An 18,402-nucleotide genomic window follows, 5' to 3' on the forward strand; every position below is an offset into this window, starting at 1 on the left:
CAAGTATTTTACAAAATGTTCACAGATAAGCAATATTTCAATTACCTGAGGTGCTTGTACAAATGCAGATTCCCAGGACTCACCAGATTTACTGAAGGAGAACCTCTGGGGCTGACCCCCAGAAATTTGCATTTGTAGTAAGCCTCCTAAGTGATTCTTCTGCTCCCAAAGTTTAAGAAGTTTCCATACTATGACCTGTGGCCTTGAACTAGAAAGACCAGTTTGATCCAAATTAGGAAGGCCTGTCTCTGAAGACACCCAAGAATTGTAGAAAGCAGAGAATCACTCCTGTCTCTATCTGTTTGGCCACTCTCTTTCTCTTTCCCCTTGAATCTCCTTCAGATGGAAAGTAAGTTCCTGGACCAGGCTGATCATCATAGTCTCTGGGAGCAGAGTTTAAAAGAATGCGGGTCTACGAAGTCATAGCCAAGAATATTATCCTGACCACAACAGGGGCTGTGAGAAGTCAGAGTCACTGGGAAAGACTTTAGGGAGGAGATAGCTTTGAATAACAGGCAACTTTTGCACAGGCCCATTGGAAAGGCTTGAGCATTCTAGAATAACTAAGTCTACAGGCTTAGAGGCAGGAGAAGCATGTTGTATTAATCTGTTTTTATGCTACTAATAAAGACATACCAAGACTGGGTAATTTATAAAGGAAAGAGATTCAATTGACTCATGGTTCCACATGGCTGGGGAGGCCTTACAATCATGGCGGAAGGTGAATAAGGAGCAAAGTCACATCTTACATGGCAGCAGGCAAGAGAGCATGTGCAGGTGAACTCCCCTTTATAAAACCATCAGATCTCGTGAGACTTATTCATTACCACAAGAACAGTATGGGGGAAACCACCCCCATGATTCAGTTATCTCCATCTGCCTTGATACATGGGGATTATTACAATTCAAGGTGAGATTTGGGTGGGGTCACAGCCAAACCATATCACATGTCATAGGAGGCACTTACTGTTAGAAGGGTCTTGAAACTCAGTGACAGGGTGGCTTAAGATCCAGGTGGCAGATGCAGGAACCTAGCTTCAACACAGAGTCTCAGGTTCCTGCTGCAAGGTGTTCCACTGGAAATAAGCAAAGGAATCTTCCTAAAGTGTTTAATCAGATCTCAATGCATGAATACAGAACACTAAATAACTATTGTCAGTTCACAGATTGGTGCCCCAGTCAGCTGAACACTGGAGTCCAAAAACTCACCTTCATGTTTTAGACCTTTGCTGAACTCTTCCTCACATAACACTCTATTCCCTTTTCCCCAGGTTAAAGGTGCATGGAATGGGTGGATGGTTTTCCCCAGATGCCAAGAAATGCCATAAAAATTTTCTCCCCCTGCCCTTTACTATTATTTAAGAAACAGTAATATTTATGACTAAGAAGGCATCAAGACATTTGGCTTTTGAATAATGTGTCACCTCCATGGAGGGTGAGGTGAAGGTTGTCACTCTTGACACATGCCTGGCTGGGGCAGCAGGTGCATGTGGGGAAGAATGAAAAATAAGTTTGATAATTGATTACAATTTTCCAGGCATGAAAAGCTGAGATCGACAGTTCATCTCAGTCCATCTTTTGGGACTAATTTTCTTCTTGTCATTCAGGTCTTAGCACATGTCACCTTCTCAGAGAGGTTGTCCTTAAGCACCAAATCTCTCCCACCCCACTCCATTACTCTTATCACATCACACCGTTTTATTTGTTTTATTTTGTTTAGAATGCAAGTCATGTATTTAAAATCATGTCTCTCATTTATTTGCCTGTTTGGTATCTTTCTCCACACTAGAAAGTAAACTCCATGAGAGCTAGTCCATGTCTGTTTTGTTTACAGCTATAATGCCTCACCTAGCATTGTGCTTGGCATTTAGTAAGTACTCAATACAACAGTTTTTGAATGAATTAATTAATGAACTTAAATGTTTACATTAAATGCCTTTAATGTTTGTTAATCCATACCAGAAACATTAATGCTGCAGGGGCCCCCCACTTGCACCATTCCCCAGAATCCATGTGGACCACTTTGTAAATCCTGAACTACATTTAAAAAGCCACTGATCTATGCAAGTTCAGTGCAGAAAAACACAAAAGTTGGACATTTGAAGACTTTTCTTCAAACTGTAGCAGAGGGTTTTCTGATTTGACATTGAGAGAAAAAACAGCAAGTCAGTCAATATCCAATGTAAATGCAAGGGGTGAAAAGTATTAATTCTTCATTAACTTTACATTTTATTTTATTTTGCTTTATTTAGAGACAGGGTCTCTCTCTCTCTCTCTCTCTCTCTCTCTCTCTCTCTCTCTCTCTCTCTCTGTTCTCCAGGCTGGAGTACAGTGGTGCAACCTTGGTTCACTGTAGCCTCACCTCCTGGGCTCAACTGATCCGCTCACTTCAGCCTCCCAAGTAGCTGGGACTACAGGCACATACCACCATGCCTGGCTAATTTTTGTACTATTTGTAGAGACAGGGTCTGAATATGTTGCCCAGGCTTGTCTTGAACTCCTGGGCTCAAGTGATCCTCCTGCCTTACCCTCTCAAAGTGCTGAGATTACTGGTATGTGCTACTGTGCCCAGCCCAAACTTTACATTTTGAAATCTTTTAGCATGAAAAACTCAAATGTGTGACTTTCTCTTAAACGTTATTTTATCTCAGAAAAAAACTTGTGAGCCTTTCTAATGAATAAAAACTTATTTTAAAAAACCTAAATAACACTTGCCACAATCTACTTGTCTGATGGAATATTTTGTTAAAATTTAGATGGCAAAAAAAAACAAATTTAATTAATCACTAAAAACTCAGAGTTCAGTCAAAGATAAAACAACTGGAAAATAAAATTTTGAAAGCTCCCATAAGTCAATGAAATTAAGTCTGCACACAACTTTCCAGTAAGTAAGATCATAATATTAAATGTAGTTATCTGCATCCTTGGTTTAATTGTTTTGAATGTCTCAATGGCTCATTTCTTCAGACCTGCAAAAACCAGAATTTTCCTAAAAACATGCAAATATGACTTATAAATCCTTTACCCTTCTGAAGTCTATGTATCTATAATTATCTTCCTTGCTTTTAAAAAGGAAGCTGCTAAATAATCTGTTCCTTTTAAAGAAATGTTAAGGAATTTCAAGGTTGTTAAATCTATAAGGTGGTTCATCAGGTTGAGGTAAGCTCTTTGTGTTTCTGTTATTGATGTGGAAACTTTTGCCTTGATTCATTCATTTCTTTTTAATGTTATTTGAATTGAAGGCCTTATGTCATCACTGAATGATGTTTCTTGACTTCAAAGCCTCTTTGTTCCTAACAGAACCTAGCACAATCCATTCATTCAAAAAATATTTTTAAAGTACCTGCTATGATTTAGATATGAGAGAAACAGCAGTGAAAAAAGACCTCTGTCTCCTTGGAGCTTGCATTTTGGTGGTGAAGACAGACAATGAATAAGATAAATAAGTAAAATATATGCTCTGCTAGATTGTGACAAGTGTTAAGGAAAAAACTAAGCAGAGAAGATATATTAGTCTGTCTTTGCATAGCTATGAAGAGACATCTGAGACTGGGTAATTTACGAAGAAAAGAGGTTTAATTGGTTCATGGTTCTACAGGCTGTACAGGAAGCATTACAATTTCTGCTCAGCTTCTGGGGAGGTCTCAGGAAACTTGCAATCATGGCAGAAGGTGAAGGTGAGGCAGGCACCTCTTACATGGCCAGAGCAGGAAGAAGAGAGAGATGGGGGAGGTACCACACACTTTTAAACAACCAGATCTTATGAGAACTCTATCATGAGAACAGCACTAGGAAGATGGTGCTAAACTATTAAAAACCACCCCCATGATTTAATCACCTCCCATCAGGCCCCACCTCTAACATTGGGGATTACAATTGAACATGAGATTTGGGTGAGGACACAGATCCAAACCATATTATTTTACCCCTAACTCCTCCAAATCTCATGGCCTTCTCACATTACAAAATACAATCATGCCTTCCCAATAGTCCCCTAAAGTCTTAACTCATTCCAGCATTAACTCAAAAGTCCAAACTCCCATCTGAGACAAGACTAGTCCCTTCCACCTATGAGCCTATAAAATCAAAAATAAGTTAATAACTCCCAAGATACAATGGGGGGGTATAGGCATTGAGTAAATACTGCCATTTCAGAAGGGAGAAATCTGCCAAAGAAAAGGGGCTACAGGCCCCATGTAAGTCCAAAATCCAGCATTGCAGGCATTAAATCTTAAAGCTCCAAAATAATCTCTTTTGACTCCATGTCTTATATCCAGGGCACACTGGTATGAAGGATGGGTTACCAAGGCCTTGAGCAGCTTGTCCCTGTGGCTCTGCAAGGCTCTGCCCCATAGCTGTTCTCAAGGGCTTGCATTGAATGCCTGCAGTTTTTCCAGTTGCAGGGAGCAATCTGCTGGTGGATCTACCATTCTGGGGTCTGGAGGAAGGTGGCCCTCTTCTCACAGCCCCACTAGGCAGTGACCCTATTGGGATTCTGTGTGAAGGTTCCAATCCATTTCCCCTCTGCATTTCCCTAGTAGAGGTTCTCCATGAGGGCTCTACCCCTACAACAGCCTTCTGCCTGGACTTCCAGACTTTTCCATACATCTTCTGAAATCTAGGTGGAGGCTTCCAAGCCTCAACTCTTGCCCTCTGCACACCTGCAGCCTTAACACCATGTGGAAGTCACCAAGGCTTACAGCTTGCAACCTCTGAAGCAACCGCCCAAGCTGTAACTAGAGCCCTTTAAGCCACAGCTGGAGCTGGAGCAGCTGGAATGCAAGCAGCACTGTCCTAAGGCTGCACAGAGTAGAAGGGGGTCCTGGGGCCAGCCCATAAAGCCATTCTTCCCCCCTAGACCTCCAGGTCTGTAATGGGAGGGGCTGCCTCGAAGGTCTCTGAAATGCCTTGGAGGCCTTTTTCCCATTGTCTTGGCTATCAGCATTTGGATCCTCTTTACTTATGCAAATCTCTATAGCTGGCTTTAACTCCTCCCCTGAAAATGGCCCTTTCTTTTCTACCACATGGCTAGGCTGCAAATTTTCTAAACTTTTATACTCTGCTTCCCTTTTACATATAAGTTCAAGTTTCAGGTCATTTCTTTGCTCACCATGTATGAACATGCACTGTGAGAAGCAGCCAAGCCACATCTTGAATGCCTTGCTGCTTGGAAATTTGTTCCACCAGATACTCTAAATCATCACTCTCAAGTTCAAAGTTCCACAGATCCCTAGAGCAGGGGCACACTGCCTCAAGGTTCTTTGCTAATGCATAACAAAAATTACCTTTGCTTCAGTTCCCAATAAGTTCCTCATTTCCATCTGAGGCCTCCTCAGCCTGGACTTTATTGTCTATATCACTATAAGCATTTTGGTCACAAGAAACTTTTCCTCATCTTCCTGTCTTTTTCTGAGCCCTCCACACTCTTCCAATCTCTGCTTGTAACGTTACCCAATTCCAAAGCTGCTTCCACATTTTCAGATATCTTTATAGCAATGCCCCACTTCTCAGTACCAATTTTCTGTAATAGTCCATTGTCACACTGCTATAAATAAATAACTGAGACTGGGTAATTTACAAAGAAAAGACGCTTAATTGGCTGACAGTTCTGCAGGCTGTACAGGAAGCATGATGTCTTTTGGGGAGGTGTTAGGAAATTTTCTTTTTTTCTTTTTTTTTTGAGACAGAGTCTTATTCTGTCGCCCAGGCTGGAGTGCAGTGGCGTGATCTCAGCTCACTGCAACCTCTGCCTCCCGGGTTCATGCCATTCTCCTGCCTCAGCCTCCCAAGTAGCTGGGACTACAGGTGCCCGCCACCACGCCCGGCTAATTTTTTGTATTTTAATAGAGACGGGGTTTCACCATGTTAGGCAGGATGGTCTCAATCTCCTGACCTCGTGATCTGCCTGCCTCAGCCTCTCAAAGTGCTGGGATTACAGGCGTGAGCCACCATGCCCGGCTGGTGTTAGGAAATTTTCAATCATGGCAGAAGGCAAAGGGGAGGCAGGCCTTCTTCTTACATGACCAGAGCAGGAGGCGGAGAAAGAGGGGGAAGGTGCTACGCACTCTTAAACAGCCAGATCTTATGAGAACTCTATCATGAGACCAGGACTAGGGGGATGGTGCTAAACCATTAGAGACTGCACCCATGAACCAGTCGTCTCCTATGAGGCCCCACCTCCAACTTGGGGATTACAATTGAACATGAGATTTGTGTGGGGACACAGATCCAAACCATATCAGAAGTGTTCATAGGAAATGTTTATTTGGGGAGGGAACTTTTAGATAGCATGCCCAAAAAAGGTCTCAGGGAGACAAGATGTCATTTGAGTAAAGTTGGGAGAAAGAGAAGGCATGCCAAGCAGACAGAAAGCTCTAGTTACCTATGTATTGAATAACTGAACTACAGCCAGTTAATTTCTCAGCTCTCATTGTATCTGGCATGTCTTCTCCATTTGGGGGCTGATGTGTTTATATTGTAGATGCCCTGCCCTTTCTCATAAATTTTGAATTGTGTTCTTATTCACAGCCCATAAATAGTGATCCCAAATGGAGCAGATGCTCATATCTACATCCTCAAGAATAAATGGCTTCCCCATCAGAACTTGGCTGGATATGTGGGGGTTAATGCAGTAGCTTGGATTGGGGGAAGGAAAGCAACATCACCTGCAGCTGTTCGAATATGGAATATCACCACACGGCATAAATAAAGAAAATAAAATTGAATGAATCAATGAATTTCAAAGAGAAAGCAAAAGGCAGAGGCCTTCTTATTTAAGGTTTTAGACAGAAAAATAGCAACTCATAACAAACGACAATGTGAAAACTCTGCACTATAAACTAGTGTCCTCTCTCCGACATGTGCCAGACTTATCTTTCCTTTGGACTTTTATCTGTCCTTATCTACTTGCCATACCCCAACAGCATGTTATTCTCAGGACAAACCACAGCCACAAGAGACCTCGTGCTCTTTGAGTGTTCTGTGCACCTGCATATGCTGTGCACTCCTAACCTTTAACTTCTTGCTCACTCCTCCAGGGCTGTACCCAAAATTTCACCTTCTCTGTAAAAGCTCATTGAACTGCAACACTTAAAAATGGTGTATATCATTGTAGGTGAATTACACTTCAAAAAATAAAGGTTAAAAACAAAACCAAAAACACTCACTTCATTTGAGAACCCTTCACGGTACAATCTCCCACTCCTGCCCCCACTCCAGCAGGGCTGGCCATCAAACTTGGCAGTTCCAGAACCTGGGGATGACCTTGCTAGTGAGCCAAGGGGGCCAAAGCTAGGGATGTTAGTGCATCTGGTAATAGCCCAGGTGGATTATTGTCATTTTTTTTTAATCCATTCCACATTCCTCCTTCTTTTTTCTTTCAACTACTCACAGGTACTTTTGGCCCCCCGGGGTTTTGTTCACTACTACCATTAAGTTATTAATGAGTAAATATAAATTTTAATATTTCTCCCATCCTTGCTCCCTTCTGGGAACACTGATTCAAACTCTGTATCATAATTTTGACATTCCCATCCATCCATCCATCCATCCATCCATCCATCCAACCATCCATCCATCCACCCATCTATCCATCCAACCAACCATCCATCCATCCATCCACCCATCTAGCTATCCATTTATCTTGTAATGGTTAATAGCACAGACTCTGAACTCCAACTGCCTAGGTTGAAATAGCAGCTTCTTCACTTATAAAGCAACCTTGGACAAGTTACTTAACCTCTCTGAAACTTAATTTACTCATTGCTAAAGTGGGATAGTAATAGAATTGAATGGGTTAATGCATATAAGATGCAAAGACAATGCCCAGCACATAGGGAATACTCAATAAATATTACTATTCGCTCATTTATCATTCACTATATGCCAGAATTCAGTTTGACACGTGGGGAAAAAAGGACAATAAATGACACAGGGACCCTAACTTCATGGAGCTGAGATTATGAGGGAAGGTTGACAGACAGACAAGTATAATAGAATGTATCAGTGCTGTAATGAGACAAGTTCTAAGTCAATGAAAAGAGTCCCCAGCTCTCATTGGGAGATTAGTCAAGTGAAGGCGTCTCAGAAGTCGAGAGAGTTAAATCAAGTCCTATAATTCTGGCTTCTTCCGTTTGTTCCCTCAATTTCACCATGACGCTGATGTCTTTGCCCCGTCCCCATCTTTTCTGACTGCTGCCATGGAGTGACATCTGGACGTGGGCATTCTTATGCCTGGTTGGTGTCCTGAATCCCCTGTGACTCTGGCAGGACCAAGCCTCTTCCTCCAAGAGTAGGCGAATAAGAACAATAATTTTAGTAATATGATAACAAACGTTCTAGTCCCCATTTTAGTCAAAATAAAAGCAAAAGTCCTTCTAAAGGCCTCTACGATCCTACTCCATCTGGCCCTGTCACTTCTCTGGCATCTTCTATTATGCTCCCCCTTTTGTACTTTGGACCAGCCAGATCTTTTTGCTGCTTCCTGAGCACACCAGGCATCTTTCCACCTCAGGGCTTTTTGCACTAGCTCCTCCATCCAAAATGCCCTTTCCCAGGTATCGGAAAGGCTCATTCTCTCACCTTCAAACCATTGCTCGCTTATCAACTTCTCAACTGACCACCCTGTTTAAATTGCAGCACCCCACCCCAGCCCTTGTAAGCCCCCTTACCTTGCTCTAATTTTTAAAGCACATATCATATCCTATCATTCCCCATAATTTATGCATTTATTGTGTTTATTATCTCTTTGTGTCGCTAGATTGTAAGTTTCAGAAGGGGAGGGATATTTATCTGTTTTAGTCACTGAGCGTTCTCTGTCAATGGCTAGCACACTGTGGGTGCTCAGTAGTTATTAAATGAGAAGATATTGGCATTAACAACCCTCGGGAAAATTTATCTGAGGCCCTGCGCATTAGAAAGCACAGAACTATCTCTGTCTCTTTTAATTATTAAACTACACAAGTGTAAAAAGCTCATTTTCATTTTAACCTTCAGTCAACAAAGCAATACAGCTCCTTGAACTTGCTTAATGAGTCCAAGAGGATAATGGCTAATTAACATCAAGCATTCTAGCTGCTCTGCCACTTAGCCACTTGGATCACCCTGGGAGCTCAGAAGTGGAGCAGGCCTCTCTGGCTCCCTGCATATCCGCCCACCTGTCTGTCTAAGCCCCAAGGGGTGTCTAAGGTTGGAGGAGAGCAGAGTCAGCTTCTGCCTGGGGCTGATACGAGTTCCTGGTTGTTCTTGCCTATAGGGGGCCTGGGGACTCTCTCAGACTGGGGCCCTTGTCCTGGACCCTGGTTTGTTGCATTTCTTGAACAGTGATCCAAGAACTATTTAATTAGAATCCAACTCCTGTGATTACAGCCAGGCTCACAGGATAACTAAGTCTGGATCTTGCTCTCTGGAGTCTTCCCTTTGCCTAGCTTTTCCTGCCTGAATGGCATCCAATTCCTCCTTTTACAGAAACTGATGTTCTGGCCACAAATCCAGAACAGATTGCACCAGTCAGGCTGGGTCTGAATCCAGCTGGGCCACTTACTGGCTGCTTGACCTTGGACAAGTTACTCAACCTTTTGAGAATACTGAATTTTACTTAAGCCCTGAGAAAAGAGCAAGGGTTAAGAAATCCCTCCACCATTTTATACTCCAAAATCAGGAAATAGCTAATCTTGAAAAGGACCACCCTGCCCTAGCATATTTCATGACAAGACCTGCCTCCATCCTTCCTCAGGACTTCTATAAGATTCATTCCCTCACTTACCTGCTTCTATAAAACCCAGGCCTCCTTCACTTTCTTTGAGATGGTCCTCATTAATAAACATTCTCCGGCCAGGTGTGGTGGCTCATGCCTACAATCCCAGCACTTTGGGAGGCCGAGACAGGCGGATCACCTGAGTTCAGGAGTTCAAGATGAGCCTGGGGAACATGGTGAAACCCTGTCTCTAGCAAAAATACGAAAAATTAGCTGGGCGTGGTGGCATGTGCCTGTAGTCCCAGCTACTTGGGAGGCTAAGGTGGGAGGATTGCTTAAGCCCAGGAAGTGGAGGTTACAGTGAACTGAGATTGTGCCACTGCACTCTAGCCTAGGTAACAGAGCGCGACCCTATCTCAAAAAAAAAAAAAAAGATAAATAAATAAATAAACATTCTCTGTACTGCAATTGCCTGGGTAAAACTATCTCCTTAATTGTCCAGTGCGTTTTGTCTTTCATACTTTTAAGCCCCAATAGCCCCGTGTATAAAAGGGGATAAATCAAAACTATTTTATAAGACCAGTTGTGAGGATGAAATGAAAAAATGTGTGTATAGTATAGTAAGCTCTCAATGAATATTTTGGTGCAATTATTATTCCTGTTGTTAATTCCCTCCAGCCCAGTTTTACCAGGCCCTGGTCTTTATGGTCTCTTGTGCTAATTAATGTCTGCTGGATGTTCTATCACTACACATTTTCCAATCTTGACAACATTGTTCTAGTAGATTTGCAGGGTTTGGTCACATCTAGCCCTACTTAGCCACTATCAACCCTCAAACACACCCTAACAGCACATCTTGAATGCTGTCTGAAAACAGTGCTTCAATGCTCCCTCTCCACACACATTTGTTCTGCAAGATCTGGCCTTGCCTCTCCTGTCATATTTGGTTCTTGGTGGTTTTTTTCTACTTTGAGTTGCTTCTCATCTTTTCTCAGGTTAGGGTGAGGGCTATTTTGGTTTGGGGGAATGCTAGAGCTAATCATGCCCTTGCTGTGTACATTAGTCAGGGTTCACCAGAGAGGCAGAGTCAAGAGGGTATACATAGACATAGATGAGAGGGGATTTATTAGAGGAATTGGCTCATGTGATTACAGAGGCTGAAAAATCCCACAACAGGCCATTTGCAAGCTGTAGACCCTGGGTTGCTGGAGCATGGCTCAGTTCAAGTCCAAAGGCTCAGAAACGAGGAAACCAACTGAGTCCCAGACTGAAGGCCTGAGAACCGAAAAACAGCTAGTGCAAGTTCTGGAGTCCAAGGGCAGGAGAAAAAGACTGTATCCCAGCTCCAGGAGGGAGAGAATATATTTTTGTTCTATCTGGGCCCCCAGTGAATTGGATGATGTCTGTCCACATTGGGGGTGAATCTTCCCCACTCAGTCCACTGACTCACATGCCAATCTCCTCTGGAAATACCCTCCCAGATGCACCCAGAAATAATCCTTTACCAGTTCTCTAGCTCATCCTTAATCCAGTCAAGATGAACCCAAAATTAACCATCACGCTGGGCTTCTGCAGAACCTTTCCACTCATTAGAACTGGAATCTTCCAGGGGGCTTTTTAATAATACTCCTGATACCCAGGCTGCTACCCGGACCAACTAAATCAGGACCTCTAGATGTGGGAACAAATGACTGGTGCTTAAAAACTCCCTAGATGGGCTGGGCGTGGTAGCTCACGCCTGTAATCCCAGCACTGTGGGAGGCCGAGGCAGGTGGATCACGAGGTCAGGAGATCAAGACCATCCTGGCTAACACGGTGAAACCCCGTCTCTACTAAAAAATACAAAGAAAAAAAATTAGCCAGGCGTGGTGGCGGGCGCCTGTAGTCCCAGCTACTGGGGAGGCTGAGGCAGGAGAATGGCATGAACCCGGGAGGCGGAGTTTGCCGTGAGCCGAGATAGCGCCACTGCACTCCAGCCTGGGCGAAAGGGCGAGACTGTGTCTAAAAAACAAAAATAAAAACAAAAAAAACTCCCTAGATGTTTTCATGGGCAGCCAAAGTAAAGAATAACTGTTGTAGACACTTCTATTGTTGGATAGAGCACCGTGTAGTATAATTATTTGTTTGCCTTTCCTGTTAGAACAGGGTTCTTAACCTGCAATCTGTGGACCCCCCACAGGGATGATCAGGGATCTGCAACCCAGAAAACATTAAGAATCATTCATCCCTAGTGCAGGAGCAACTTGGGAATAAGGCTTGTGCTTTATTATTATAACCTCTGTGCTAATACTTGATAGTCATTCAATAATGCAACATTATTCAACAGTAAACTGGACACCAGAGGACAGCATCTCAGGAGACATGGGCCGGAAATTCTTTGAGGAAAATAAATGAGAATTAGGTCAAAAAACAAGCTCATAGTTTTGCATACACAGAGTAAGAATATATACATAGATACGTCTTTAAATATATATATATATATATTTAAAGTCTCCTTGTATTTGATCATATATGCTTATTGTGCTGTTTGACTCCCACCAAACTAATTCTCTGAAAGTGTTCAATCCCTGAGGAAAGTTTCTTGCAAATATATTTGCAAGTTTCTTGCAAAAATGTTCTGTTGAGGTCAATACATTTTAAATTGATTTAAATATTTATTTATTTCCTTTTTGCTTCCACTTTATTAGGATAATGAGAGTTGCAAAGAAGTTTTGAAGTGCTTTAAAATTCTTTCTACAACTTAATCAACTGAGGTCTCACTATTGTAACTGGCACGGAATGCTGCACAAACTCAGAGATCAAACATGGTCACCTCTTTGCCATTTTAAAATTATTTGCTTGTAGGCCGCATCTGCTTCACTAGAGGCAAGTATCTCCTTCCCTGAATTATCCAAGATCCATGGGGAGAGTGGTGAGTAGGGGTCGGGGACAGCTTACTTCAGCCAAAGAGGAAATCAGTTCAGCTTCCACACTCCTCCTCCTGAAGCAGAGAGTACCTGTATTAATCATGCCTTTTTATTTGCTCTCTCTGTCTCTTGTGCTCCCCCCACCCCGCTCTGTGTGTGTGTGTGTGTCTGTGTGTGTGTGTTTTGGTTTTTGGTTTTTTCAGAGACCGGGTCTTGCTCTGTTGCCCAGGCTGGAGTGCAGCGTAGACATCGTTAAGAGTTTCAGTATGTTGCTCAGGCTGTTCTCAAACTCCTGGCCTCAAGTGATTCTCCCACCTCTCAAAGCACTGGGATTACAGGTGTGAGCCACCTCTCTTAGTCTTATTTTCTGTATTCTGAAGCTTTGACATCTGGGGTCTTGCTGATCCTGAAGAGGCTGCCCCTCCCTGATTTAGGGCTTAGGGCTGGGGTTTAGGGATCACTAATTCCTGGAGGCAGTACAGACTCCCCTGGAGAGTGCCTTTCATTTGGAAACCAACCAACCCAGAGTCCATATACCCACCTCCTTTCACACTCAGGGCCTTCTGCTCTAATCACCCCAGGGCCAATTCCCAAACAATGAGAGATAGCCCCCTATGTATCACAGCCAGCTGAAATTATTCAAACTGTCCATCCTAAGCCTGCTTACCCTGCCTCACCTGTTTCTTCCTTCAGCAGGAATAAAGGCTCTTGCTGGAGTGTTCCCCTCCCTCCCTCTGCCTCCTGACCAACCCTGCTGCTTCCCAGTGTGCCCCTCCCACCTCACACACTGTGGTATGGATCGTCCCCTCCTCTTGGGAACCGTAACAAACTATCTTTTCAATGGCAGTCATCTCCTGATTTGTTGGCCTCATCAAACCTGAATAATAATAAAATCTACATTTTAAAACAGTACTTGAGTCTACTGAGTCCACCAGCCGGTGGCTTCTTACTGGCAAGTCCATCTGTGTTGAAAACCAGTCTTATAAAGTCCAAGTGGCCATGCTGGGCCCCCACTGCAATGATGTCAGTGAATTCTAGATCTCAACCAAGGCTGTAGGAAATCCTGGGCAGAGGGATCCCCTTCCTCAGTACCCAGCTCAGCCAAGAGTGCCCCACTCCTGGGATCACAAGAGGGCAGATGCTCAGTGCTTTCAATTTATGCATCCAGGCACCTCCTGGGGGTAAGTCTGTCTAGGGGAAGATCAGGATCTGGCATCAGGCACCCTGGAGACCCATAGCTATCTTCTGATGAGACTGCCTTCAAATGATAAACTAATCCAGTCATTGGCCCTCCAAGGGAGTATTTTAGAGCTGTTCCTGGTACTTCTTTTGCTATAAAAAGAGAAACACTCCCCAAATTTACCCTAATTTCATATAGGCATTTTAGAACTGTAAGGGAGAAAAAATAATTTTCTCCTTCACCCTTCATGAGTTTTTAGCCAAGACTCTCTATAACAAAAGACAGATTAACAAGAGAAAAACAAACAGAAATTTAATAATATTGAGAGGTGACAGTGTGCTGGCAGTCCTCAGAGCCCTCGCTTGCTCTCCGCACCTCCTCTGCCTGGGCTCCCACTTTGGTGGCACTTGAGGAGAACTTCAGCCCACCGCTGCACTGTGGGAGCCCCTTTCTGGGCTGGCCAAGGCCAGAGCCGGCTCCCTGAGCTTGCAGGGAGGTGTGGAGGGAGAGGCGCGAGCGGGAACTGGGGCTGCGGGGCGCTGCGCTTGGGGGCCAGCCGGAGTTCCGGGTGGGCGTGGGCTTGGCGGGCCCCGCACTCAGAGCAGCCGGCCGGCCCTGCCAGCCCTGGGCAATGAGGGACTTAGCACCCGGGCCAGTGGCTGCAGAGGGTGTACTGGGTCTCCCAGCAGTGCCAGCCCACTGGCGCTGTGCTCAATTTCTCGCCGGGCCTTTGCTGCTCTCCTGCGGGGCAGGCCTCGGGACTGCCGCCCGCCATGCCTGAGCCTTCCCCCGCCTCCGTGGGTTCCTGTGCAGCCCGAGCCTCCCGGACGAATGCTGCCCCCTGCTCCATGGCGCCCAGTCCCATCGACCGCCCAAGGGCTGAGGAGTGCCAGCGCATGGCGCAGGACTGGCAGGCAGCTCCACCTGCAGCCCCGTTGCAGGATCCACTGGGTGAAGCCAGCTGGGCTCCTGAGTCTGGTAGGGATGTGGAGAGTCTTTATGTCTAGCTCAGGGATTGTAAACACACCAATCAGCACCCTGTGTTTAGCTCAGGGTTTGTGAGTGCACCAATCGACACTCTGTATCTAGCTGCTCTGGTGGGGCCTTGGAGAACCTTTATGTCTAGCTCAGGGATTGTAAATACACCAATCGGCACTCTGTATCTAGCTCAAGGTTTGTAAACACACCAATCAGCACCCTGTGTTTAGCTCAAGGTTTGTGAGTGCACCAATCGACACTCTGTATCTAGCTGCTCTGGTGGGGCCTTGGAGAACCTTTGTGTTTATAGTCTGTATCTAACTAATCTGATGGGGACGTGGAGAACCTTTGTATCTAGCTCAGGGATTGTAAACGCACCAATCAGCACCCTGTCAAAACAGACCACTCAGCTCTACCAATCAGCAGGATGTGGGTGGGGCCAGATAAGAGAATAAAAGCCGGAGCCAGCAGTGGCAACTGGCTGGGGTCCCCTTCCACATTGTGGAAGCTTTGTTCTTTCGCTCTTTGCAATAAATCTTGCTACTGCTTACTCTTTGGGTCCACACTGCTTTTATGAGCTGTAACACTCACCACGAAGGTCTGCAGCTTCACTCCTGAAGCCAGCGAGACCACAAGCCCACCGGGAAGAACGAACAACTCCAGACGCGCCGCCTTAAGAGCTGTTAACACTCACCACGAAGGTCTGCAGCTTCACTTCTGAGCCAGCGAGACCACGAACTCACCAGAAGGAAGAAACTCCGAACACATCTGAACATCAGAAGGAGCAAATTCCAGACACGCCACCTTAAGAGCTGTAACACTCACCGCGAAGGTCCGCGGCTTCATTCTTGAAGTCAGTGAGACCAAGAACCCACCAATTCCGGACACAATATGTACACCTTCTGTATACATGAGTGATAACCCAGAGAAATTAGTAAATCTCTAGAGTAGAACCCAAAGAAAGAGTTTAAATTTCAGCCTTAAATACCATCATTCTCTGAAACAAACAATGAAGAGTATGGCCATAAACACAGCAAGGTTTATTATGCAGATTTTGGTTGATGGCTTCTCCATTGATTAAGGGTGTCTTGGCTGAGTGGTGGTTCAAGCCTGTAATCCCAGCACTTTGGGAGGCCCAGGCGGAAGGATAATTTAAGCCCAGGAATTCAAGACCAGCCAGGGCGACATAGTGACACCCTGTCTCTGTAAAAAGTAAAAAATAAAAATAAAAAGAATGTTTAGAGATTTAGTCTTCGTGGTGTGAGAGGGAAACACCCTTGCAAATGGAGATTTCCTTTATAGACATAAATTTCTCTCACAAAAGGATAACTTTTCAGAACTTCACCTGTGTCTGCAGTTTCTCAAGATAACCAGCTCAAAATACTCTTATATCAAAAAGGCATATTTGGGAGTTGTAAATTCTGGTCTCTTGCAGTCCTGTATTGAGGTGGCATGCCCTGAGCCCCATCATAACTTATCAGAACACTTAATTTATGAAAAAAGAGTTTGTAAAATAACCTTTGTTTCTCCCCCACTGGATCCTTCTCTAGCCTGTGAAGAGGTTCAAAACATACCACCTCAAAATATGCCACTTTGGCATATTGATTCTTTTGAGCTAAAAGAAATTGTGAACCAGTCGACGTGGGAAAAGCTCTTTACTTCTCCCCAACTAAAATAATGTACAAATGTCCTCTTTTGTAAAGGAAATTTACATTTATAAAGGATGTCTTCATTAGTAAAGGTATCTGTAGGAAGAAGACAGCTACTCAGAGTTGACTTTTATCACCTGAGAGACTTTTATCTGCACAGCAAGGCAACCACCATTCACCATACATTTCCTCCCCTCCCCTTCCTGTAATTTGCCTCCACCACCCTGCAGGAACCCCAAACCCTTATTCCTTTCTGTATCTCAGGGTGTAACTGTGATAGGTTCACTGTCTGATGTGCAGCAAGTCAACATGTCAACGCCAGGTTGCAGTAGACAAAGAGGTTCAGTCATAGGGCCGCTGAATGAGGAGACAGTAGGAAACCTCGAATCCATCTCCCTGAGGAATTTGGGGCCAGGGATTTTAACTGTGAAGATCATTGATGGGTCAAAGTGTGCATGGGGGAAATTATGGGACAGGGAGATAAGGAAACTGTATTCTCACGCTGATTCAGTTCTTCTGTGGGGATCTTCAAACGGTTGGCATCAGCTCTTCCACTGGAATTCAGGATCTGAAAAAACCTCTTAAGCAATTCTTAAACACAAAGGCCTTATGATTCCAACATCAGAAATTCTATCTGTAAGAATAATGGGGATACAAATTAATTCTTAAAAGCCTTATGATCCTAACATCAGAAATCCCACCTATAGCAACAGTGGGGATGCAAATGGTCATTATCTAGTGCTGTGCGACTTTCAGTTACCAGAAAGTAGGCCAAAGTACAGCCTGATTAATGCTTAATTATAACAATGTTTCTGTCCAGAACGCTTGTTACCCCTGTGAGGACAGCTTCAAGGGTGATACATAAATCTTAATCATCTGGCTGCTCCTTTGAGTCTCATATTTTTGTGGGACTTCATGCATACATACATAATTAGAATTGTTTTTCTCCTGTTAAATCTCTTATGTCAATTTAATTCACAGACAAGCCAAATAACCTGGAAGGATAGAAGGAGCATTTTGCCTCTCCTGTAATTGAAAAACGTCCTTCTTCACAATCCCCACCCCCAGTTTCAGAAGCTCTCAAATCCAACCCCTTCTCTGCCAGTCCCCCCTAGACCTCCAAGAGATACCCCAGTGCCACCTACTCCATCACTCTGAGAGGTGACACCGTGCTGGCAGCCCTTGCAGCCCTCGCTCAGTCTCGACACCTCCTCTGCCTGGGCTCCCACTTTGGCGGCACTTGAGGAGACCTTCAGCCTGCCGCTGCACTGTGGGAGCCCCTTCCTGGGTTGGCCCAGGCCGGAGCCGGCTCCCTCAGCTTGCAGGGAGGTGTGAAGGGAGAGGCGTGAGCGGGAACCGGGGCTGCACAGGGTGCTTGCGGGCCAGCGCAAGTTCCCAGTGGGTGTGGGCTCGGCAGGCCCCACACTTGGAGTGGCCGGCTGGCCCCACCTGCCCTGGGCAGTGAGGGGCTTAGCCCCTGGGCCAGCAGCTGCTGTGCTCTACTTCTCGAGGAGCCTTAGCTGCCTTCCCGTGGGGCAGGGCTTGGGACCTGCAGCCCGCCATGCCTAAGCCTCCCCACCGCCGTGGGCTCCTGCGCGGCCTGAGCCTTGCCTACCAGCGCCTTCCCCTGCTCCAAGACGCCCAGTCCCATTGACCACCCAAGGGTTGAGGAGTGCAGGCGCAGGGCGCAGGGCGCGGGATTGGCAGGCAGCTTCACCTGCGGCCCCAGTTTAGGATCCACTGGGTGAAGCCACCTGGGCTCCTGAGTCTGGTGGGGACTTGAAGAACCTTTATGTCTAGCTAAGGGATTATAAATATACCAATCGGCACTCTGTATCTAGCTCAAGGTTTGTAAACACACCAATCAGCACCCTGTGTCTAGCTCAGGGTTTGTGAATGCACTAATTGACACTGTATCTAGCTACTCTGTGGGGACTTGGAGAACCTTTGTGTCCACACTCCCTATCTAGCTAATCTAGTGGGGACTGGAGAACT

This window comes from Pongo pygmaeus, chromosome 8 (assembly GCF_028885625.2).
Source record: "Pongo pygmaeus isolate AG05252 chromosome 8, NHGRI_mPonPyg2-v2.0_pri, whole genome shotgun sequence".
In the NCBI taxonomy this organism is placed as follows: domain Eukaryota; kingdom Metazoa; phylum Chordata; class Mammalia; order Primates; family Hominidae; genus Pongo; species Pongo pygmaeus.